This window comes from Elgaria multicarinata, chromosome 1 (assembly GCF_023053635.1).
Source record: "Elgaria multicarinata webbii isolate HBS135686 ecotype San Diego chromosome 1, rElgMul1.1.pri, whole genome shotgun sequence".
Classification (NCBI taxonomy): domain Eukaryota; kingdom Metazoa; phylum Chordata; class Lepidosauria; order Squamata; family Anguidae; genus Elgaria; species Elgaria multicarinata.
This window is the reverse complement of record NC_086171.1, coordinates 68,588,883-68,612,897: the sequence shown is the minus strand read 5'-3', so window position 1 is coordinate 68,612,897 and position 24,015 is coordinate 68,588,883. Positions and strand designations below refer to the sequence as shown.

Below are 24,015 nucleotides of genomic sequence, written 5' to 3'. Positions count from 1 at the left end.
AAAAATTAAATTTCCAATTGTGCTAGGCCAAGATTCAAGATACATAATCAAAACATAATTTCCACCCTGACCGCTGAATTTTATGACTGGGAAATCACTATTTTATTATACAATGGATAAGTACCAGTCCTTTAAAATATCCCTTTGGGCTGGTGAAATTATTTTATTTGACATCGTTTTTTTTGGATTTAAGAAAATTACACACACACACAGAAAGCAAGTAAGTTTGAGATGCATAAATTTGGAGGATGGAATAAATATTTCTCATTTGAGAATTTTGAATGGGATTTTTAGTTCCGTTGAAACATGACAAGAATTTGTAGAGTAGGGGAATTCTTCTTGAGTAGCTACAAAGATTGTTTCCTGGAGATTGCACATAGATGAAATATATGTTGAAAATCAGATACATAAACAGAAAAACCAAACCAGATAGTTCAAACCTTCTTAGGGTGAATTCTAAACAACATCCCATCATGCAACATTGACCATTGGTAGGATGAGCCATGCAGAGGAGTCTAATATGTGATCATACTGGATACTGGAAGCATGGCAGCTGCAGAGTAAATGGAACATTGGGCCCTTTGACATGGGCCAGTTCCTCAAAGTTCCTTTCATATTGTAATTGAGGTTTGTCAGCTGAAAATCGGGATCGTAATCTTTACATGAAGAACCTGATCTGCTCTGTCGTGCAGTCGCAGCAGCCCGTTATCAAGCTGGGCAAAGCACGCACACTTCCCAAGCCAGTGCAAAGGCACAATTTTGTCCCTGTTTTTTGTGGACTGCTCACCTCTCTGCACCAGGGCTGGAACAGCTTTAGATACAGCTATGCAGAGTCTGACAAAGAGCCCTTGACGTGATGTAGAAACTTGTCTGGGTCAGAGATGAGGTGGAATGGGAGGCAAGCATCTGTTTCTGTCCACCTTTCACAAACCGGCACTGCAAAAGATGGCAGTTAGTGTGGGTGCAAAAGGCACATAGGATAAGGTGACCATATGAAAAGGAGGACAGGGCTCCTGTATCTTTAACAGTTGTATTGAAAAGGAAATTTCAGCAGGTGTCATTTATATATATGGAGAACCTGGCTTTCCTCTTCATCACAACCGTTAAAGCTGCAGCTGCCCTGCTCTCTTTTCTATCTGTTCACTCTAGTATAGCTCCTGCAGCTTTTACTATTGTGATGAAGAGGGAATTTAACCAGGTTCTCCATATATACAAATGACAGCTGCTGAAATTCCCTTTTCTATGCAAGTGTTAAAGACACAGGAGCCCTGTCCTCCTTTTCATATGGTCACCCTAACATAGGATGGAACCATTGGTATGGCAGAAATTATTGCCAGGGAGGTCATTTTTGATGGATTGTGTGTGTATGTATTAACCACCTCAAATATGTTTGTCATTAATCGTGCAGTCTTGTACATGTCTACTCAGAAGTAAGCTCCATTGAATTTGATGGGACTTACTCTCAGGCAAGTATGTATAGGATTGCAGCCTACATCTTGCTTCCAAATAATTTTAAAATCAGTATATATTAGCAATGCTGTCTGATCCAAAGGCTTGTAATTTTTTCTTATATACGCTTTCGTTTACCTAGATTTTAGGTTAGGCAAATAGTTATATTTAGAAGATATGCTGGGGGATTGTGTTGGAAGTTTTAGTGTCACATCGTTGATTCAGCTATGCTTTTGACAAAGACCAATATTTTATTTCTTGAATGCAGCAACAAACAATATTGGAATTAGAACCAAGGCTGATAAATTAGATGGACCTTTAGAGCATGGTCTATAACCTTGTTGTTTTCTTGCACCACCTAGTGGTTTTCATGTGAAACGTCCTGGTTCTCAAGGGAATAGTGGGCATTATTTTACCTGTGCCAAAATTGTAAGTTACCAGGGAATGACTAAGGACTGAAAGGAGAATAAAATCCAGACCATGGCAGGTTGAAAGATCATAGAGATCTTAAAAATGAACAGCAAAATCTATTGCCTTGGAGTGTCCTAAGAACCTGTAGCCAATCCTATCAAAACTTCTCTTGTGTGGTGTTGGTTGATAGTGGAAAATAATTTTTAAAATTGCTGAGATATTTGAGCCATCTGAACTGAAGCCCACTGAATAATATAAACCAACTATTTTACATGATGTGAACAATGGGATAGGAAGTGTTAATGTATTCTTGCCATTCTTCTAGAGAATAAGTAAGCAAATGCTATACAAATGTAATTGCCAATGCAAGTGCAAGATTAACCTTTGAGTCATCCATTGTTATTTGCTTAAATTTAAAGTGAGTTCAGAAGAAAGAAGGAGGCATTCTGTGGTTTATTGTTTTAAAGGATCCCTGTGCACCTATATTAAATAGCCAGACACTTTCTCCTATTACAGTATTGTTTTGTAATCACTGTGCCCGAGTCCCAAATTTGGTGCTTCATTTTTGGTTGTTGTTGTTACTGTGCATACTTAACAATTTTATTACTCGTTTAATGAAATATATATATATATCTCCGAAAGGATTTTATGGGTTTTGTCCTTATTTCTTTCCAGGGCCTTATTAAAGGCAAAGACAAAAGGAGCTTAGATGCTGTTGGAATGTTAGCAAACTGCTTTCCCTGTATCACTCACATGGCTGCGTGTTTTACAGCTGCTACGTTTCAGCAATGGTTTTAAAAACACATACTTTAAAGGAGAGAGTGAATCTCATTTTGCCATTTAAAAGTGTTCAAAGGCTGGGAAGGGAGGAGTAGACTGCTGGCTAATGTCACTTGCACTTAGGGCAACTTGTAATGGTGTGTTTTCAGCTCTCCTGGGAGAACCACAGATGCTTGGTTGTGATGTCACCTCCAACATGGTGTCCACATACTTCCATGTCGTTTACTTTTGACTTCACCTCTTTGACTATAGCATTGTTCAAACCCTGCTCTGCTTCTTGTCAGTTGGTTCATTCCCTCTTGGAGATTTTGTCTGTCTGTCACATTTGTATCTTGTCCATTCTCCAAGTTGCTCAGCAAGACATATAACAGATTTATCTCCTCTTTCTGCTTGCGAAATCCTATAAGATAGGTTAGATTGGGCCTGTTCAGACAACATGCGAAGCCATGGTTAGGCCACTATTGCAGAAAATGGTTAGTGAGCATGTTTAAAATGTGGTTATGTAGCCACCATGGTTAGGAATGGTTCATACGACGTACTAAGCCATAATGTGTAACTCAGAATGCTTAACCACTATGGCTTAGTGTATCGTCTGAACAGGGTCATTGAGAACTAGTGACTGGCCCATGGTCACTCCATGAGCATAGAGTTCAACCCATCTCTACCCTGCCCAAATCCGTCACTCTAACTACTTGATCCACCAGTTCTCAAAAGCTTTGGAGGTGCCAGGCTCCCTCACCCCAAGCATGGAGCAAAGCATTGTAGAAATGCACTATTTGCAAACCCAGCTAAACTACAGTGGAAAAGATGAATGATGAGAAGAATTTCATTTGTTAAAAACATAAAGATTATGCCCATGAAAAGGAGTCAAGGGTAAGGCTTGCTACGCTAGCAAATCAGCCATGTACTAGTGTGCCATTATAAAATGTGATGTTAGTCTGGTGTTGCAGGAGGCTTTATAGCAACACTATTGAGATGAGTAAGTGCTACTCTCTCTATCTGACTAGCTTGCTTCTGAGATTCACCAGAACAAGAGAGAATAAGACACACGCTGCTTAGTGTTAAATTTACAAATCTTTACCAAATGTTTTGGGCTTCAAGAATTAATGTATGGGTAGTGGTCTCTGAAACTTCTCCTAAGCTAGACAACTCAAATATGGTATTAAAGAATATATATATATATATATATATATATATATATATATATATATATATTTATAGCTCAACCAGTCTATGGGAATAACAAGCTTTAGCTAAGATGAGGCAGATCACAAACATTCTTAAAAGTATAATGGAAGATCGTAGCAAACATATTGTTAACACAATAAAATCTAGTTTCTTCTCACTATAACAGTCAATATCAAAAGTTCATATTTACCTAAAAGGAGGGCATGGCGGGAGACGCCAGCCTAAGCAGGTATGGCAGGTTTCTCATCCTCTCAGGATCTCTTTCTTAAATAGATCACACTCTGGCTTTTTATAACCCCTATGATACTGATGACCTCATCCTTAGTTTTGGAACTGGTCATACCTCTATTTTCATTTTTTTTCAATATAGCAAGGTCCGCCACTAATACCAGTGACACCTAGGCCCTTTCTACACCTATGGATTATCCCAGGCAAATGGAGGGATCATCCTTGCCTGCTGCTTCGATCCCCTGTGTGTCATTTGGATGCATGGGGATGATCCTGGGACGATCCCGTGACAAACGTCTGGTGTAGAAACAGGTATCCTTGCAAAGTTAAGCTACATGCTGCTTCTAGCACTTGGCTGACCCATTTGTGGCAGCCTACCTCTATTTCCAAGAATATATTCTATTGCTCATAGTTATCTCACAACATATTCATACAGAAGTAGTTACAGCTACAATATACAATACATTCTTACAAATTTTACACACTACAATGCATATTCCCCTATGTCGTGAGCAATTATGTCAAAGCAAATGCTTAGCGCTAGGATGTGTGCTGGCAGATCATTGTGGGTTTTGTAATTAATATATTTATATCTAATATAATGAATCAATATAAATGATTTTCCTTTTAATTTCTTATATATTTCCCCTAATTTGTTCCCCCTTCCTTTTACCTGCCGATAACAGTTTCTCCTAACATTGTGCATCTTATTTTTCACTCTGTCATTTTAAAATGATCATCCTAAGTATTTGGAGATAAAATGCTTCCTATTTACAACATCAGCTGCTCATTCATAAAAATAAAATTGGACATATCTAGATTATTCACCTTTATTTCTTTTTACCTGTGCTCTAGGCAATTTCCTTTTTAGCAAGACCACCAATATTTGGGGAAACTGATTTACTCAATTTGATTGATAGTGCCACAAGACACAGAATTTCTCTTCCATCAAAGATTTCACAGTGTCCATTGGATATCTGAATGTCCTAGCTTCTATTTGTTTAAACGTTAATGTTTCTTGACATTTCACAGATGTGTGTGTGTGGAGATTATTTATTTATTTATTTATTTATTTATTTATTTATGTATTTATTACATTTCTATATCGCCCAGTAGCCGAAGCTCTCTGGGCGGTTCACAAAAATTTCAAAGATGCAGTAGTGTGTGAGGAGTTTTTACCATGGACCCCATGGTTCTGTTCCATGAGAACAAAATTAATAGGATCAGTAGAATAATACTTATTTAAGGGTGGTTCATACCACTTTTCAGGCAAACCTCACAAAGACCCTGTTCAAATGACACACTAAGCTGTGGTGTTAAATATTTTGACCTAAATGTTATGGCTTGGCATGTTGTGTGAACCATTCCTAACCAAGGCCCAAAGTATGGAAAGAATAAGCATCAATAAAATATGGGAAGAGCAAGCATTAATAAAATATGGAAAGAATAAGCATTAATGAAAGTATATAACAATACAGCAAAGTTACAAGGATTTTAAAAAGTGAAATCTTCTCTCCTTTGGGCAAGATTCTTCTTAGGTCACCCTGTAATGCCATCTGGGGAGGGAGAGGCCACCTTAGCTGGAGTACTAGGCCGGATGGTGGGCGGCTCTGCAAGCTGTTTCATCTTTTCTTGCTCCTCTCCGCGTGGCAAGTTGCTCATTGAGTAGCCTTGTGGTTGGGGAAGGGAGAGGCCAGCATATGTTCACAATATGCACTTCTTTTTTAGTCGCACAGAACTCCTCCTTGGGCTAAATATTCAGCTTTTTTCAAAGGGAAAAGTTGATGTTTCTGAGTAGAGTAAGGGTAAGCATTACTGCTTTTTGGCTGGATGGAAGTTCCGCATTATGCGAATGGAGAACATCCTTGCAAACTTAATTTAATTAGGCTAACCACCAGTCTCTCTCTCTCTCTCTCTCTCTCCAGTTGCTTGCCAATATCCCAGAAGAGCCATTCCTCTTCTGATCTCAGTAGTCCATCATCATACAATTTAGCTATTTTAACAGCACTTACAGTTTTGTCTGGATAGCTCTGTCTCAAAAGAACAGTTTGAACTTCTACTGATACTGAATGGCATGTGTACTCAGAACCTTGCACAGTGGTTTTCAAACATTCTGCCTTCAGGGAATCCTAGGGTGGCCACTCGTGCATTGGCAATAAGCAGGAAATGCATCATCATAAAAGATAACAACAATGAAAAGAGACACAGATTTGCATAACATCTATATAATAATACAATAACTATAATTTAAATAAATCTCACCATAGGGTGGAAGACTGTGACCAGGTGACCTTTCAGTCTGGCATCCAGGTGCCAAGTATTGATGGGCCACTTCAAGGTCCCTACACCCCCTTCTTAGGTTGGGATGGACTTGAATTGGACGTCAGATAGAAGACACCTTCAAATAGATGACTGTCCTCTATCAGCTCTCCAAAACAGAGGACTGTCCTCTAAAGTAGGACACCTGGCCACCCTAACCCATTTACAGTAGCCTTTCTGCCCAGGAATCCCTGTATGTTACAGAAGGTTCTGGAGCATATTCTGACGTGCATGTTCAGTTTATATGGTCAGGTTGGCGTGGTCTATTTTGACTCCCCGTTTCATGAACACTCAACCTTCTCATACAGCTGTGCATTATAGTAGTGAACAGCCTGTCTCAGAAAAGCTGTTTCAGCTTTATGGCTCACAATGAGGGCCCCCAAGTCCTTTGGAACATGGTTGGAACATCAATGAAATCACGTAATGTCACTTAAATACTTGAATACAATTTCTCTGTATGTAGAGAAATTTGATGTGCTAGTGGTAAGCCACAGCCCCTGCAACCACCTACCTATTGCAGCTACAGCTGGTGTATTAATTATGTATTATTGGTTGTTCAACCCTGCCAAAGCGATACCTTTGAAGACTGCCTTGACATGTTTGCTTCTCGAGTCCTAGCAGGAAGTATTGGCAAGTTCCTGACCTGGCAGGAAGAAGGTTTCACTGATGTCAGCTGGCATTCAAGATCTATGAGTTAGATGCCGCCCAAAGTAGTATGTTCTGTAAAAAGAAGGAAGAATGACATGGGCTCATAATTAAAAGATTTTTTTCTCCTAAAATATGATTATTCAACCTGAGACAGAGAGCAATGATGAGAAATCTAGAAAATGGAAGGCTTTATTTTGCTGTCAGTGGGGAGAGAAAAAGAAGAGAGATACATTTGCCTGTTTCCTAAATCACAGTTATAATGAAGAAGACTTAAACACTTATTCTATCCCTGCACTGATAGCACCTTTGTCTGATAAATTAAGCACCCAGCCAGCTGTGTTTGAATATGAACTCATCTTCCATGGGAAATGTCATCTTCTAGCTTTTCCAAAAGCATCTTCACGCAGTGTCTGTTTCTTGGTTCTCTGCTCTTGGTTGTTTTTTGCCTTTTAGGATTGAAAGCATCTCCCCCCCCCCCCCCCTCGCTTTTGTTTCACACCTTATTCTTCTCCTCTTTTGAAAATCTTGTGAATTTGAGCAAAGAGACAGCCTGAAGATGGAAAAGTACATTTCATGCTGGAATGGCTAATCTCTTATCCCCCCCCCCATGGAACATCATTTCTTTTGCTGTGCTTTATTTGAATATTATATTCATCAGTATAATATTCTGAGACCTTTCCATTTGAGAGCTACATTTAAAAGTGTGGATTTACCTTGCATTCACAAAAAATAAAATAAAAAGCTAAAAATCTTCATTATGCAAGAAGTGATCTGGCTGCAGTATTTGTAGCAGCTCATCCTACATAGAATCCTGGGAGCAAATATACCCATATATGCCCTTACTATTAAGCCAAGCAGAAGGAAAATACATTACCTTGTAATGTAAGATGTAATTTATTGATTTATTTATTGCGATGAGTAGAAGAAGGTAATTTAGGGCACCTATCCCATGCATATTTAGACAGAAGAAAAACCCAACAACTCCCAGCATTCCCCAGCCAGCCATTCTGGGAGTTGTAGGACTTTTTTCTGTCTAAACGTGCATAGGATTATGTCCTGGTTTGATTGCAAAATCTTTTGCACATTCTCCTACAATAGCGCATTTGGGTAGTGTGGTAGAGTACATGCTTCACCATTCAGAAGGTCCCAGGTTTAGTCCCCAACATCTTCAGTTAAAAAGGTTCAGAGAGCAGCTGATGTGAAAGACCCACCCCCCGCCTGAGACCCTGTAGAGCCATTCTGCCAGTCAAAAGTCGGAAGCAGAAAGTAGATGGACAAACGGTCTGACCGGGCGTGAGTCAGTTTCCTATGTTCATAAATTAGTTCTCTATTTTCTCTGAATCTGAGAAAACACTGCTGCTCTTTTAGAGATGCTGTGGTCTAGTGAGAAAAGGCAGGCCAGATATTGGATGGCTGAGAAAGGAACTGTTCCACATGTGATGACTGTGACTCTGTTCAGTCGACATGCTAAGCATCGGTGGTTAAGCATTTTGAGCTAAACATTATGGCTTAGCGTGTCATGTGAACCATTTATTTATTTATTTATTTATTACATTTCTATACCGCCCAATAGCTGGAGCTCTCTGGGCGGTTCACAAAAATTAAAACCATTCAAAGTATAAAACAACAATATAAAACCATAATATAAAATACAATATAAAAGCTCAACCAGATAAAAACAGCAGCAATGCAAAATTACAAATTTAAAACCATGTTATTTAAAATTTATAGATTGTTAAAATGTTGGGAGAATAAAAAGGTCTTCACCTGGCGTCTAAAAGCATATAATGTAGGTGCCAAGCGAACCTCCTTAGGGAGCTCATTCCACAGCCGGGGTGCCATAGCAGAGAAGGCCCTCCTCCTGGTAGCCACCTGCCTCACTTCCATGGTCACACCATTTGTAACCATGGTGGCTACATAACCACAGTTTAAACACGCTCACTAACCATTTGCTACAAAAGGGTTAGCGGCCTAACCATGGCTTAGCGTGTTGTCTGAACAGGCCCTATGGCACCAAGTTGTGCCGATAGCACTGTCTTGCCAGTGGGTTTTGCCTAGGCATGCTGAAGGCCTCAGTGGAATTTCCTTCTTTTGCGCTCCCCCCCCACCTCTCATGCCTCCCCCCCCCCCCGCCCCAGTTAAATACTGGCTCCTTTAATACCCAGTCGATTTTGTGGCAGGTGTTTTAGTAATTCCTTCGTATATAAGCTGAATGACAAGTCCTTAAATGTTTCTCTGGGCTTAAAAATAGCTAGACATCTGCTACTTCATTATGTATAATTTAAGAGATTTGCTTTCAGGAAAAGATTTCTTTCTAAGAATCGGAAATGTAATGCATGCAGGATACAATTTGTGGAGAAGGTTTACTTGAAGGGTGAGCACTTCGCTGGCATCTTAATGAATGAGAGCATTTTCTCTCTGCCTGTCTCTTCTTTCTGTCTCTGTTTCTTTCTCTTTTCCCTAATTTGGGGAGCGGGGAAGATGAGGGGAAGTAGCTGATTTCAGAAGGACCGATATCATAACACCTGTTTACACCAGGCTTGAATTTAGCCTTCACATGCCTGTGGAATACACTGGAAATTACTCAAGACTCTTCATGAGAATTCCCTGCATTACGAAATTTCCTGTTGGAGGTTTTGTTTTAACAAAGTTTCATTGTACCTATCTAGTGCCTTTCTGTGTGTCTGCTTTTTTAAATCCCCCGAATCAAACTTCATTAGCTTTGCACTGCAGCTTGGAAGAAGGAAGAAAAAGCAACTACTAACAAGAATACTTAAGAAATGTCTTGACTTAATGAGAATATTACAGGGTGGAACTGTTCCTGTAAGACTTGCCAGCATTAACTATAACCCCCTAAATAATCCATCATGCTAGGCAGGGAGGGATGTGAAAACCTCATTGGGAAATCTTGCCAGCTTGATTGAAACTTTCTAGTCTCCCCTCAAGATCCCTTGGGTGTTTTGCCTGAGGAGGTCTGTTCAAATTTTGCTTAAGGCAAAATCTGGTGGCAATCTAGGAATGTGCAGAACCCCTTGAGGAATTTCTATAGTCTTTCTCATTAACATTTTTTTGGCTTCTCTCAAAATTCTTCAAATGTTTCCCCTGAACCTCGAATTCATTTCAAATTTCGCTTCAGAGTTCAATCCTGCCCTCAACTTATACCGGCTGAACACAAGGCGGTAAAACCCCGTGTAGTGAAACCCCCTTCCTGCCAATTTGCTTGACGGGGAGATGGAGCACCTCTGGATTGAGGTTCTTGCCCATGTTTTGAGCAAATGGCATAGACTTAAAGATAAGAGTGCAGGTGTCCTGAGTACAATATGGGACTGGCTGCTATTCTCATCCCTGTTCATCCATGCAAGTCTCCTTGCAGACACTGTGGCTTGGCAGAAAGGCAGCTTTAAAGATCATGATCTGAAATGGAGATGATTAATTATGGGGCTTTGGCTACGTTAAAGTATTTCCAATACTGATTTACTAATATGAAAAAGCAGGTAGAAACCTCATAGAGGGAAAGGACACGGCTCTGCACAGTCCTGTATAGACTGCGATTGACCTGCTAAATCCCCCCGCCCACATTTGTACGTTGGCCCAGAACATTAAGCACAATGGCTCAGTGGCATTATAATAAAACTGTCAGACATCAGTATCAGTAATTTACGCCATTATTTTTAGATCCTCTGTAGGAAAAATGTGTTGCTTTTTGCTGTTGAAAAATGAGGTGTGATTCTATAGGGCCCGGCTGAAAAAGAACAGATGCTGACATTTCTAGAGTTAATATTTTTTCCTTACAAACACATCTGTCATCAGCCTCCACTTAGAAGAGCAGTGAAGCACATATCTAAATAAACATGGCACTTGGCTCCAACACGGAACCTGCTTTTTGCGCAGCAGCAGCTATTATTTTGTCATTGTGGGTGGAAGGTATTTCGGCTGTTAACCAGTGGCCTATAGTTATGGTTTGGCCATGGAGCTGCTCTTCACTTTTTAAAGTAATTTCAGATGACATCTTCTCATATTGTTAAAAGATTGGCTGGCACTGCAAGATTAGAATTTGCGTAAAGCCAGCTGATAAACTCCGCCAGTTTATACAGCTGAGAACATTGTGGCCTGGAACATACACCAAGGAGCAAAGGAGGGAAATTAGTTTATCTTGGGTGAGTGTTCACCAATTTGAGGAAATGAACATCTCCTCCTTTCCAGCCTTCTGACCCTTCCCTGAGAGACATTTTTGCTACGCTTTTTTCCAGCTGAAGAAAGGAATAGAAAGTGGATTTTAGAACTTACATTCTCTCCAATTTCATAGGTTATTGCCTGGTGGAAAACAGGAAAATATAGTGTCCTGTGGAGTACCTAGCTAGTATTTTCCCAGCCCGAAACAATAACAAATACAGCCCCTCAATGTTGACTGAGAATGAATGAAGGCAGTAGAGGAATTGAATGAAAAGCCAAGGGTAACAAGGAACACAGAGAAGAAACAAATGGTAGATGCAGTGTTAACAAGGGCAAAATGAGAGCTTATACTAGGTTGGATCCAGACCAAGTTAATTGTACCTAGATCTCACTGGAATTAGTCTGTATACTCAGTCATGACTAATGTAACTCCTAATAATTTCAGTGGGAACTAAATGAGACAGGGGCCTTAGCTAGACCTAAGGTTTATCCCAGGATCGTCCCTGCCTGCTCCCGTGATCCCCTGTGTGTCATTTACATGAACAGGGATGACCCTGGGACAATCCCAGCATAAACCTTAGGTCTAGCTAAGGGCTTACTTAGTTTGGATTCAATCCACTTGGTTTTGGATGTGGAACTTAAAATTATTTCAGGAGTTTAAAGTTGAGATAGAGATGTTAAATTTCCAGAAATTTTGAAGCCATGGGAAAAAACCATCCCCCCGGCCCCCAGTTTTTTGGTTTTTTTTTAAAAAAATATGATTTTTTGGGGGGGGGACAAATTGAAATAATGCAATAATAGCACTTTTTACAGATTGAAATTCACTTTATTACTTTAGGAACATAAAATGTAATTATTTCCAATTTGGTTTGGCATAAAATTATTACATTCGGTATATTAAAAGTACAGTGTATTCAAACAATTATTACAAATTTAATTTACTTTTAATTTTTTTTTACTTGTTTTTGGTAAAAAAAAATGGAGCTACAAGCTCATGAACTGTTAGGAACAGCTGAACTGTAAGGAACATCTTTGGTTCTGCCAGTTTATAAGGAGCAGGGAATTTTTTAAAATAACAACAACAACAGAAGAAACAAAGAAAATTATGTCTCCACTAGCCCTACAGTGTCAAGACATAGAATCATAGAATCATAGAATAGCAGAGTTGGAAGGGGCCTACAAAGCCATCAAGTCCAACCCCCTGCTCAATGCAGGAATCCACCCTAAAAAAAAGTACCCATTCCCATAAAAAGAACTGAGAAAAAAAGGGGGGGGGCAAGATTCAATGAATATGCATGAAATTTAATCAGACTCATTTTCTGACCTATTGCTCTCACGATCAGTTTCAGTCTCTGCAGTGCCCCCTAGAGGCATTTGAGAGTTGTAGTCTCAGGTTGCAATCTAGGACTTGCTTGTCCTTGGTGCACAGAAATTGTAATAATCTGATACTGTACTTAGTTTTTAGAAATCATTTGGAGAAGTAAATATCTGAACACCTTGTCTTAAACATTTTATTCACCATGCTAAAATAAAACATCCCATAATCCATTTTTCTTCATTTTTTTTCAATTTTTCAGAAAAAATATATGAAAAAGGCTTTGGAAAAAACCGGGGGGGGGGAACCGTTTCCCCCTGAATTTTTCAGGTTCCCCCCCCCATGCCTTCACATCTCTTAAGTTGAGACTGTAAAGGGACAATAACTGATAGAAAAAGAAATTACTTTACTTCTTTGGCCTGTTTCCTATACAGTTTTCCAACATATCCATGTGGCGAGCTGTCAGCTTTGCTGACTGGGCAAAGCTGGGAATTTTAGGACATTTTTCAGTCTAAACATGCATAGGATTTTACCTTAAACCTATTGTAGTTTTCACTTTCTATGTCTTGCATAGCAGGAGGGCATGGAATTGCCATACTAAGCATCTTAATTTGCAGACATGCTGTAGTATGGGATAATCATAAGGTAATCACCCTTTCAAAACTGCCTTGTACTGCATCTTTAGCACCCACATCCATGCTTTAAGGTTATGTGGATCTAGTTAAAAGTGACATGTGAACGATCCTTCATTTTCAGTCCTGTGACTTCCAGGATACTTTCTAGGACATGAATACTTTGATACAGATAAATTTGCTGTGAACATTTTGCCTCTAGCATTCCAAAGTGCTGCCTTAGCCAGCAATGTAGTTCTGTGAAAAAAACCTTGACTCCCTTGTCTTCTCTCCATCAACGCACAATACAGGCCAGTATGAGGAGTGTTAGATTACTTTTATGTAATCCTTTGGATCTAGGAGGATGGGAAGCAGAGGAGGAAATATAACAAAAATAAGCACTGCTCAGGAGCACGGCTTCCTAAAATACTCTCTGAAACTGTGGTCACTCTTCGAACACTGGCAATAAAATCCATACCAGCTTCCCTTTGGAGTGAACCAATTCCCTTTATTTCAAGTGTGGAGTGACCTTCGTGACTGCAATATAGTGATCCACATGGGCATGATTATTAATATCAAAAGAACAACAAGTTCCTTGGAATCTTAAAGACCAACAACTTTATTGCAGCAGAAACCTTTGTTTATGTCACTATTATCATGTCACTATGATGCTAAAGAAGTTAAGGTGAAGACCTCCAGGCTCAGTACATTCAGTGATAAGCAGTTTATTGACTCCGGAGATAAATGGTCTGCTAGGGAGGTGCCATAGCTCAAGTGGTAGAGAGCCTCCTTTGCATGCAGAAGATTCCAGGTTCAATCCCTGACATCTGCAGGTAGTGCTGGCAAAGAATCCTGCTGGAAAACCCGAAGAGCCACTGCCAGTCAGTGTTGACATTACTGGACTAGATGGATCTATGATCTGATTCTGTATACAACAACTTCCTGTGTTGCTATGAAATTAAGTAGTTCTGTAGTCATGAATGAGTTATACATAGATGATAGACACACTCTACAGTGCTGGATGCATAACAGATACTTACTAAAATTAATGTGTGACTGGCAAAAACAAGTCCACGAAGCCTTTTGCAAAGTTTCCTGCATATCTTCTCAGACATTTCCTGTGTAAGCATGTCTGCTGCTGAACTAGGTATAATATTTCCAACCTCCTATGTCTGTGCATTTTGAAGAACAAGCAGGATTTCCTGTTAATGCCGCTCTTTGATAACTGTGTTGAAGGAAGTGGCATGTGTGAAATCCTGTATTTCCGGAGATTACATCAGTGATAAGGGTGGAATGCAAATGTTCTTTAAGAGAAAGAGTGTGTGTTGTATGTGCCTGTGCACATTGACAGCCTAGTGTTTTATATAGTTCATAAGCAGACCATTTCCACAGAGTTTACTTATACTGCAGGAGGCATGGAAATAGCAAAAGAAGAAAAGTGCACAAAGGGAGGATTTGTAGTGGTGGGGAGCAGGGAAGGAATGCCTGGGGTTTAGCAATGAGTCCATGGCCAAAAAGCTACATGCATTAAGGAGTACCATGAATACATCTGGATGGATGTGTGTCTGAGGTTTCTGTTGCAGCCACTTAGACAGTGCAATAGATATTCCAGATTTTTGTTTAAAATCAGTCATGTGAATAGTTACAGTGCTTATGGACAGCTAAGGACCAGTCCCAGTAATATCCTGTGTAGTGGATCATGTTTCCAAGTCTCAGCAGTGCATGTGCCTGGCCCCATGTGAAGTAAGTCAGGAGTGAGTCTGTACACACCCACACCCACCCACACCCCACCTGATCTCTAAAGGTGTCCACAAACTCCCAGACCCCAATTTGGTGCTTCACAAAATGGTCCAATTTGACTTGGACCAATTTGGAGTCCATCCGCTTTAATTTGGTACCGAATCTGAGTTCAGGTTCAGAAATCTGAGGCTTTGTGCCTCCCATTGAATATCATGGGAAATCTCGAAATGGCTACAGCTGTTTTTCCACCTCTTAGTCAGAACTGGATGGCATAACAGCCCATTAGGAGGGTTATGCCTGCTAAATAGGTGCAGGGTTTTTGTGCTATGTGCCTTTATATTTCTGTAAACCACCCAGAGAGCCTTGGCTATGGGAGCGGTATATAAGTGTAATAAATAAATAAATAAATATTATATTTTGACTTTTGTTTTCCAAGGGAACTGCCTATAACTTTCCTATTTCTTAGCAGAATTGTTGAAAATTGCAGGAAAAGTTGCCCTGTGTACTGATTGCCCCTCTATAATTAATTAGGACTCTTAATTAGTAAGCAAAGATTCTAGAGTAATGAACCAGCAATTAAGCACTTTCATATAATTACATAATCTGTATTATTTTAACAATTACATGAAATAGAAACTTCTTGCTAGTGTGTTCTTTAACACGCTGGGCTATATATTATAGCATACTATCTGACATCATACCAAACCATGGCTTAGGAAGTTTATTGTTTGAGGTGTAACCTAAATTGATAAACTAAAATTTGTGATCAGTCATTAGGCTTGAAGCAGAAAATCATAGTTTGAAGTGGGTTTGTATTCCATATTAGTGCTTTGGCATGATGTGTGTACTGAGAAACCATAGTTATGGTTATTATTCCATGTCTAGAGGCTGCTGCACCATGGAGTGAATTTATGAAGCAAAGTGCTGGGAGGATGAATAACAAAAGTACACAAGCAGCTGCAGGCCATGGTTTGTCTGACGTATGTCTGGTTTGATTCTAAACATGGTTAGTGAAAACCATGGTTTGGTGTAAAAAGAAGTACTTTCATCTCCTGATTTGTCTTCTGATGTTCAGGATCGTATCTCGGCCTGTCTCACCGATGTCTCAGCCTGGATGCTTTGGCTTCGCCCGAAACTAAACATGGCAAAAACAGAACTGCTAGTTTTTCCTCCTAAACCTCTCCTCTTCTCTCATTTTCTATCACTGTTAATAATGTTATACTCTATCCTGTTGAGGAAGCTCATAGTCTTGGTTTTATTTTTAATTCTTCACTTTCTTTTTCCTCCCATATTGAGGCTGTAGCTAAGTCTTGTCATTTCTTCTTGTATAACATCTCTGGAATTCGCCCGTTCTTATTGGTCTTTTCCACCATTCATGCCTTGGTTATTTCCCGCTTGGATTATTGTAATCTCCTGTTGACTGGTCTTCCTTTTTCTCATCTTACCCCATTGGGAGGGGAAAGGCCAACCAACCCCATTGGTTTCCATTCATCATTCTGCGGCTAAGATTATTTTTCTGGCTCGTCGTTTTGATCACGTCACCCCACTTCTAAAATCCCTTCACTGGCTCCCTATCTCTTACAGAATTCAATACAAGAGTCTCCTTTTGACTTTTAAAGCTTGTCATGGTCTGGCTCCTCCCTATCCCTCGTCTCTTATTTCACCTTACTGTCCTGCTCGCACCCTTCGCTCTCATAACACTATGTCTCTCACTCACCCAAGAGTTTCTACCCAAGAGTTTCTACTTCTCTCGCTCATCTTCGCCCGTTTTTGCTCGCTGCCCCCTATGCCTGGAATTGTCTTCCACCGCATCTGCGAACCGCGACGTCGATCTCAGTTTTTAAATCTTACTTGAAAACGTTTCTTTTCTCAAAAGCTTATAATCCGTAGTGTGACGATACTAGTTTTTATTATTTGTTTTATTGTCCCCCATGCTGGTTGGCCTTTCCCCTCCCTGTTCGTTTGTTACTGTGATTTTAGAATGTAAGCCATAGGGCAGGGTGTTTTGTATTCTGTTTTATTTTGTTCTGTACAGCACCATGAAAATTGATGGTGCTATATAAATAAATATTATTAATAATTCTTTACGAAGCGCATAAACTCTGGAATTCACTACCACAAGATGTGTTGATGACTACCACTTTGGATGGTTTTAAAAGGGGATGGATAAATTCCTGGAGAAGAAGTCTATCAATGGCTATTAGTCCTGATGGCTAAGTGCAACCTCCAGTATTAGAGGCAGTAAGCCTGTATACACCAGTTGTTGTAGGAACATGGGTAGGAGGGGGCTGTTGCACCATGTCCTGCTTGTGGTTCCCTGGTTGATAGCTGTCTGGTTGCTGTGTGAACAGAGTACTAGACTAGATGGACCCTTAGTCTGATCCAGCAGGGCTCTTCCTATGTTCTTCAAGCAGAATGTTAGGGTGCTGTGTTGCAGGTTTAACTCAGCTTCTTTACTAAGAGGAAATTCTTTGACATCATTGCAGTGCAGTTTGGCTATAAGCCTGACATACTGAAGTGTATTTTTGTGTTTTCAGGAAGCATAGCTGCTGGAAACTAGAATAGATGACAAACAGCAGCATTGATTTGGCACTTGGCATCCCACGCTTCGGTACATTTGCCAGTTGTAGAGAAGGATGGCTGTAATTCAGTGGCTTCCTTTTGATCTAAATTACTAGCTGATGGACGGTACGAAATTTTTGGTGCAGCTGGATGCAACCACAAAAAGCTTAATTCCAAACGAGGATCAGTGTCATAATTACTTGGGGTTCTAACGTCCCAAGAATTTTATGTTACATGAACAAAGAGCTCCTAGAATTGTAGCATGCCAGGCTAATGAGCAGAACTTTTTCATAAAGTCTGGTGGCATGTCCTGGCACAGGGTTATTAAAATGTTCTATATATAATATAAACTCTTTAAAACATAGCATATTTTCACATTTAGATGTTGTAATTAACTACTTTTTATATGTCATTCATCATCAAAATTTAGCACACCCGCAACAAAATTGTGATTTCTAATTCCCCAATATATTAATTTTTGTGAACTACCCAGAGAGCTTTGGCTATTGGGCCGTATGGAAATTTAATAAATAAATAACATTAGGCTAGCTAAATAAATTCAGTCTAACTGGTGAGAGCATTTTTCTTTTCTTTTTTTTTTTAAACTTCAAAGATATCTAGGTGCAACCAGAGCATAAACAAAAATTAAAAGTAATGGACAACATATGGCAAGGAGGAGGAATCAAGATAATATCGGCTTGCAAGTTGTTATGCAGAAGTTAATGACATGTTAAACTTCCATAGTTTTAATCCTATGAAAGATAATCAAAGGCATTTTTTAGTTTTAAAGAACATTGACTGAGTTCAACTTCAATATGCATCTAAAAATAATGAAGCAGATAAAATTTACATCTAGAGCAGATGTATAACTAAGGAACTGACATGTTTGAATTGGGCTAATGAGAATATTTCCTCATCACCTTTTGGTTTATACTTTTCAACGCTGAAATTAAAACACACACGGAAACCTCTGTTCCCACTGCTTTGTACCTGTTTCTAAAAGTCCTCTTTTAAAACACATCTAAAAGTAATGCTTATTCAGTTGTAATGTTGCTGTATCTACCAGTGCTTTGATAATATTGCGTCCTAGTTAACCTTTCCTTCCCTTCCCCTACATGGTCTAAAATTAGGTTTGACGGTCATCAGAACAGGGACCTATCTTCTTGCTTAAGTTATCCCATAAAGCACAATTTACAGTAAATGATCTCTACAAACTAATGAATTAATTTGTGTATACTAGCTACAGTATCATTTGTAGCTCATTTAATTTTGTTCCTTTCTGGAATGTCATAGTTTAGATAGCCTTTCTTGCTGAGTGTTGGATCAGCTTCACACTGTGATCCATTTAAAACTCTAACATTTCAGAAAACTTAACTGTAACGGTTCTGATCAAAATCAATGAATGTGACCAATCCAGAATATTATTATAATTACTATTTCTAATTAATTTAAGGCTAAATGTTATGCATGTTTAGACAGGAAAAAAATCCTAAAACTTCCACCATGCGCCAGCTAAAATAGTCACCATAAAAAAATATGAACAGAATAGCAGAGAACAAGTAGCAAAATAGCAGAGAAGTTATTTCCTAGTGAAGAATTAGAACTAAATCCACATTTAGTTCAAGAACTTAATGTGGGTTTAGTTTTAATTCTTTCCTAAGAAACAACTTTTCTCTGATGTTTTGCTACTTGTTCTCTACTATTCTGTTCTGGAAATTACTCATAATTCACTTGTGAATCAATAGGAAAAGGTTCTTTCATTCATACACTACTTACTTGCTGACCATGGTTTTGTGATTGTAGGAGTACTTTGTAGGCCTCTGCACTTTCCCCTTCCAATCCACCCCCAACCCCTGCATTCCAGGTTATAGAAAACTGTGGCTACTACTATGATGTAAACCTATGACATAATTATAGTTAATGCTAACCATAGTTCGCTGTCAAACCAGGATTAGAAGCTTTCCAAAATTCCCTCTCCTGTTTTTAAGCTTCCCCCATGGTAGGAGGAGCAATTTCACCATGTTTCAAAGTGATAGGTTTAATTCTCTCAAACTGCACCTGCACATTCTTCCGAAAGATCTCTTCTCTGAGCTGCACGAGTGGAAAAAATTCATTTCAGCATTTCCCGACTGATTCATAATTCAGAGCAGCAGTTCCAGACCGCAATAGACTTTCTATCCCTGGTTGCTATGTTGAAAGGATTATGAGCGCAGGCCTAAGGCTGTATCCATTTAAGATGTTTCATCAGTCCCCTTGGGGCAAGTTGCTGGGGGCACGAGGGGGGGGAAAGAAGGCCCATTCTTTTCAGAGAGTTCAGTGTCTAAAAATCTTGTTAGATTCCCTGTGCGATAAAGATAATGCATTAATTTCTTTGTATTAAGATGAAAACGTATCGGTAAACTCCCCGTACATCAAAGCTTCGTCCTCTGTACTCTGGAGAGGGCGGCTTTATATCAATTATCTCTCACGAGAGGCTTAGAGAGGCATCCTGCGAGCAAGTGACTGTGGACAACTCATATATTTTTTATTCATGTAGCATCTAGGCATGGAGAGTTTATTGCTGGCTGCTTTTGCTGCTCCAAATTATGAAGTACACAGGAAATTTAGCTGAGATGATACGGGACAAATGGTATTTTTTTAAAGTATGAGTTGATTGCAGTCCTTTTTGGTGTGCGCACAAGACCTTTGGCAACAGATTAGAGATGTATATGGTTTTCTCCATCTTGCTGCCCGTTCATGCTTAGCCTTGTATGCCCCAACCCCTTCTCCAATTTGTTTTCTTCTGAAATTAGAAAAGTAACTCACACCGAAACAGATTATTATTTAGGCCGATAACTTCCTAGGGACAGAGATGTCTTTTCTCTTTCTGCACACCACACCACAGATGAACTGTGCTCCTTGAGTAGGGCCTCTCTGTACTATATACATGCTGATAATATTTCATTTAAAGGGCTGGGTTGGCCAAAACAATATTTCCCTTACAGTTTGACCTTCACCCTCTCGTCTGTATTCCCAAGACCTTTATTGTACCATATAACTTCAAGGCACGCTATTACTATTATTATTACTACTACTATTAACTACATTTCTATACCCATAGCCGAAGCTCTCTGGGCAGTTTACAAAAAATGTTGTACCATACCATTTTCTCCAGTTCTGGCCTCATGCTCCCTTATTATTTTCTCCTTTTCCTTCTGCTGTGCCTGCTTCATTATTGTTTAAGTGGGTGGGGGTGGGAGGTTGCACGTTCATTTTTTGCTCTTTGTCTTCCTTGGAACAGAAGTATTTAGAGCAGCAATTGCCTGGTGTTACAAAAGAGCTCAGATGTGTGTTGGCTCTCTGTACACATGTATAGTGCACTGTGTAATTAATTGGCACTACCCTTGATACCTTGGCTCAGGAATCCATCTTGTTTCCAAAGGCTGCCAGGAATGTTGTAAAGGCTCTGGATGGCTGCAGAAGGGCATGAGCTACACTGTGAACATGCTTCCCCGGTTTAGTAGATTAAAGGGAGTTGCTCCCTATAACTACAGAAACATGCAAATGCCTGCCTGATTGCTATTTCATCATCCAGCCAACAGACTCGCAAGGGTACCTTTGAATTTGCCAATCCAGAACATTGGTGAGAAATGTGGCCCAACCCTGAAGCATTCCCAGCCTCTAGAGTAGTCAACACTTTTCAGAAACCATGGATTACTTTTTGTTTGGGTATAGATAGCTAATTATCTTTTACACTACTCCTATGGCCTGTATACAAAGCCAGATGTCAATCAAGGAGCAAGGAAGCACCCTGAGCTTTCTTTTCTTTCATTAGGCAGGAAATATTGTTCTGTTCGTTCTGACCAGTCCTGGGTCCAGTCTCTGAGCCATCAAGTGCTTTGAACACTTTGTTTTGAACTCTATAACTCCACTGGAGTTTGGGCAGCCGTTTATTATTTCTGATTGAGCATCCCTCACATTGATGCGTCCCAGCTCTCAGATTAAACCTGGGGTCCAATTGGCTTCTAATATAGTTCCTTGCAACTCTTTCCTAACCTGAATACCCACTCTGTTGTGGCACCCATCCAATGTTTCCAGGGCCAGAGTCCCATAATCTTCCTGTTCAACCACCTTGTTACCAAGATTGCACAGAGAGATCCGTTTGCCTTGTATACTGAGAGAGAAAGCTTTAACCTCAGATAAAGTGCCCGTTGATTCCAAAGTCAGGTCCCAAATTTTGCAGGACCCTGAACCGTCATCCTCAGAGGATTGTGATCCTTCTGAGGAAGAGGTTCCAGAGTTAATAGTTCCGTGAAAAACTAAGGCTATGGAAAGGCATCATGATGCTTCCACTTCCCTGGGACCCTTTCTCTGGAAAGACCCAAGGGGCCAGCTCCCCTTAGACCAGAGAAGGTTCCCTTGTCATCCTCAGCCTCTTGAGGATACTAGCATGCCACAGCCACTCCCACATTATCACAGCCTACGATTGCTAAAACAGACCAGAGCCTCCTTTTAAGAGAACAAGTCCCAGTCAGCATGGAGGTGAGGGCAAACAGCCTACATCCGGCAACGCTTCTATTTAACTCTCAGTCTTGTTCTGATCCTTGTTGGAGAGACAGGCAGACAGACCTCTCTAGCTTCCAGCCCCAGCGCTACTTGGAGTTTTCCGTGGTGCTGATCTTTCTTTGTCTTGCTTCCTGAAATACCTGAGCCAACCTGACCCCTGCTTCAGGTCTGATCCCTAGCAGAACTGTCCAGCCCAAGCCACATCACAGAGCATCATCGGAACCCACAGCCTGAAATGGTACAGAATGCAGCCCAACCTGTGAGGCCACACAGGCAGCCAGGCGCTCTCTGTATGAGTTGCTGCCCTTGTGTCTAAGGGAGGTGGCCAAGCAGAGGCCTTAAGCTGAGCGCAGCCAGTTTTAATTTTTGGGGGAATTCTAAGGAGAGGCTTCTTTCCCAAGGTTGTCCATCCAGGTTCTATTTCTGAGCCAAATAGTAGAGGCTCCCGTTCCCTGGAAATGATTAAACCTCCATTTGGTCTCCATCATCGCCTATCCAAGAGCCTTTTTCTTGCGTGTTTATAGATAACGTGTTTCAGCCTGTAATCCACAATTTGGTTACGTCTTTTGCCCCCCCTTTTTAATTTGGAACTAAAGCTGAGAAACTTGAAGGTACTCTGTGTCCACAGCATTTTTCTTATTATTTGTATCCAACCAAGAAGTGGTACATCTTAATCTGATGCCAGGTAATTACCCAAAGATCCGCTCCCCCTGTTTTTCTCCTCTCAAAGAAAAAATGAGTCCAAGGGATCCAGTTTCTAATAATTGGTACAACAATCAAGATTCTCAATGCCGTTAAATTTGATTTCAGGACTTTTGGTTCCCAGCCTCCTAACCTACTCTGGATACAGCTTTATAAAGAACAATTAGGCGGTGTTTGGATGCAATGATTTATTTTTTAATTAATTTATGAGATATCTATGCCGTTTTTCAGAGCCAATGTCTTTTCAAAGCAATGTATAATAAAAAATGATCACCATAAAATGATGATAAAGTAAAACATCCAATATTAAAATAATAAAGCAGTAAAATATTATCCACCATTCCAATCAGCTAAAAGAGCAGCATAACAGCAAAACTCCAGCCCAATGGTCAATTAAAAAGTTTCAAAATTAAGCAAGAGCAATAATTAAGCCACCTTTAAACCATAGATGGACTGAAATAAAAATATCTTCAGGGCTGGTCTAAAAGAAAATGAAGAGAGAGTCAAGCATATTTCTCTAGGGAGGGAGTTCCATAAATGTGAAGCCACCACTTAAAAGACATAGTTTAGTGTTCCATGATTTAGCACCATGAGCACAAATCTTAAGCTTGTGTGCTCCCCACTCTCCTCCCTCCATAACTGCAAGGAGAGGTTTGGAAGCTTTTGCTTCCAATTTAAGTTAACTGCTGTTTAGCCTTGACCCTATTCAGATGACATGCTAAGCCACAGTGGTTAAGCATTTTGAGCTAACCGTTTTGGCTTAATGTGTTGTGTGAACCATTCATAACCATGGTGGCTACATAACCATAGTTTAAACATGCACACAAACCATTTTCTGCAAAAGGGTTAGCAGCCTAACCAAGGCTTAGCGTGTTGCCTGAACAGGCGCATTAAGTTCAAAGCCTAACTCTGGTTAATCTTAAGTATGGTTTATTGAAGCAAGGCAGCTTCATAAGCCACAGCTTGAAGTTGGCTTGTTTCAGTAAACCATAAAATTTTAACCCATGGCAAGTCTGATTGGGGTTGGGAAGTGAGGGGTATGTGTGTTTCTGCATCCTTCCCATCTGGAAGCATAATGAAGTCCACTGTCACGGGTGCTGTTTTTCACTGTTGCACGGTTTTACACTGTTGATCCTGTGCTAAAATGGTAGGAAAACAGCCTTCCTTCTTCTTCTGGGTCCTGCTTACAGCTTGCCAGTGACTCCTTTCAGAACTCCATGGGGCCAACCAGTGGAGGCTGGGCCTCTGATGTTTTAAAAACTCCCACCACACAGAAAGAATGTCTGAAAGAAAGGTTTATATGTGTGTAACGTTTTCTGTATGCAACTTTATAGGTGTAGCAAA

The 24,015-nt window shown here is 40.0% G+C and overlaps 1 protein-coding gene across 1 annotated transcript in view; it reads left to right on the top strand.

Annotated features, from left to right (window-relative positions):
- Nucleotides 1-24,015, top strand: part of BMPER (BMP binding endothelial regulator) — a 190,351-nt gene that overhangs the window by 73,843 nt on the left and 92,493 nt on the right. The gene's annotated exons all lie outside the window — the stretch shown is intronic.